General features: G+C 30.2%; 1 protein-coding gene across 3 annotated transcripts in view; it reads left to right on the plus strand.

Annotated features, from left to right (window-relative positions):
* LOC104778031 (zinc finger A20 and AN1 domain-containing stress-associated protein 2) overlaps positions 1,783 to 2,494 on the plus strand; it is a 6,974-nt gene continuing 6,262 nt past the window's right edge. For all 3 annotated transcript variants that reach the window (XM_010463651.1, XM_010463650.1, XM_019235764.1), the window contains exons 1-2: positions 1,783 to 1,921; positions 2,088 to 2,120. The gene's annotated coding sequence lies outside the window, so the exon portion shown is untranslated. The remainder of the gene's footprint in view (positions 1,922 to 2,087; positions 2,121 to 2,494) is intronic.

Here is a 2,494-nt window from a genome sequence, read left to right on the forward strand (position 1 = left end):
AACCTTGGATCATTCTTATAGAATTTAACCAAATTCTTTATTTAGAAGGACTGTTTCTCTATGATAAATGATCTTATACACTTCAAGGTATGACTCGTTTGCATGCTTTTTTTTTTTTTTATCAAACAATTGGTTTTTTATCTTATTTTTTATCCATTACATGGCCTTGTCCACAGTTGTACTAACAATCAAGGTTTTAACTTAATCAAGAAAAGTTTGATAGAACTGATATTAATTATGAATAGCTGTTTAAATTTAATATTCTTTTGCCCTTTTTGACCATTCAAAATATTCTACTTCGTCTTGTTTTCAAAAAACCATCAAATACTTTGAATTTATTTGGGGAAATCAAGTCTAATCAACGTGTATTTGTCCGCACTCTTTTTAATCTCTAAAAGCTTTAAGCAACATAATCTTCAGTGTTATAAGGTTATGATGGTGGAGATTTAAACCACAAGTAACTAATTTGCTTTTAACATACTCCCTCTGTTTCTGACACATTTCACACAATTTAAATTTTTTTTGAATTATACTGTTTGTCCCTATTTAATTAGTAGTTAATAGTTTAAATTCAATGAAAAGAGCTTTGGGTTTAAGGGTAAAAAAGAAAATAGGGCATTAAAAAGTACATTGAGAAGTATTTATTTTTAATACAAATATTCTAATTAAATTGCATGAAAATAAGATACACGAATGTCCTAACCCCAAAAAGCTATTTTATACCTCAATTATTGCATACATGTGTCTTTAATTAGAAGTAAAAAATAACTATTTCCCCCTAAATCCCAATTTTTGCTTTTGAAGCCCAACATAATTTAAGTCCCATTTAGATCCAACCCATTACGAACCCACTAAAACATTGAAGTGATATCTAGTGACGAGAGAGGGAAGACAACAACCACACCAACCAACCATATTGTCATCATTTCTATGAAATCATCCTCCCGATAATAATAACAGAGAATCCTTAATCAGGAAAAGTTGAAACAGCCACTGACATGAAGTTTAATATGGTTTCTGAGGCAAACTAAAGCTGAAGCATCGAGGAGACAAGTTTGGGATTTCAGATTTGATTTGCCTGAATAGTTAGTTGATTTTTTTTTTTTTTCTTATTTGAAAGCATTGTGGTGAATGCGATTTTATAACAGTATTAATCAAATATGTTCTGTCTTCCCTTTTCAACAAATGGTCCAAACCAACGAGGGATACTACAATAGCTAATCTGCTCTCATTTTTTTTGTCTTCAAACTTCTGGAAGTTTTGTAATTGATATCACAAATCTCAATTTTATAGATACCAAGATATGAGAAAGTAAAAAAAAAAGAGAGGAAAAAATAGAAAGAGATTTGATCATAAATTGGTGGTATCTACGTTACATTACTTTGGTCCATTTGAGATATTAACTTTCAAAATATAAAAGACATTTTAAAAATAAAAGTCACAAACATTACTAAAATTATAGCCATATGAAAAAGAAAAAAAATCTAGGTTTATTATATATTCTAGATATTAACCAAAAAGCTTATGTCATTTTCAAATTATTGGTTATGTTACTTGAAAAATGTAATCTCTAGTTTCCGTTTCAAAAAAAGTGAGTTAACATTTGGAAGCAATAAATAACTTTTTTTTCATTTAAAAAAGTAAAATTAATTGAAAATTTGAAATGAGTAAACAAAAAAGGAAAAAAAAGTCAAATGAAAGAGCCAATTAGATGCGTACACGTCATAGCCGACTATAACACAAACGGTGTGAAATGAAAATTTATAAACGTCGCTACAAAAAAAAAAATCGACGAGAGATACCCAAAAACAAAAAAAAAAGCCTAAAAAATCGATCTTTATTTCTTTCTTTCTCTCCTCTACCTCTCAGCTTCTGCTGGATCTCTCCAGCAGAGACGATCTTGTTCTGAGAGATTCATAGGGTAAGGGGTTTCTCTTCTTCTTCTCTGTTTTTTTTGCACTTCTGCCTTTATAATCTGTTTTTTGTAATTTTGAATTTCATTTTCGATTTCGATGTCTCCTCTGTGTTGGAGGGTTATGTTCTGTCAACTCATGTGGTGGGTTTTGTCTCCTTTTTTTTTTGATTAGGGACCGATCGATCAAGGCTTCAAGGGCTAACAGGTAAGAATTAGTTTTTGGTAATTTGATTTCTTAGCTTTATATTAGGGTTCAATTAGCTCTTGATGTGGATTCATTTTTTTTTTTATCATGGTTCTCGTCTGTTTCATGATTTGAGATTGTTGGGTAATATTTGCATGTGGGTTTTGTCTGTTTTGGAAATTTGAAATGAATTGCTATGGAAAGTTGTAATTTTTGAAGATTTCGTTTGGGTGAAGAGAAGAGAGGTGAGGTAGTGTTGGTTTGAAATTGAGATTAGCTATGTGGGTATTGTATGCTATTGAGTTTTGTTATGAATTTCACTGAAAGTTGTAACTGTTTTGCTGAAATGAGAAAAAAGGTGATTTTTAACATTTCATTTCTAAGAAGAAAGGTAT

Source organism: Camelina sativa, chromosome 14 (genome assembly GCF_000633955.1).
Source record: "Camelina sativa cultivar DH55 chromosome 14, Cs, whole genome shotgun sequence".
Lineage (NCBI taxonomy): Eukaryota > Viridiplantae > Streptophyta > Magnoliopsida > Brassicales > Brassicaceae > Camelina > Camelina sativa.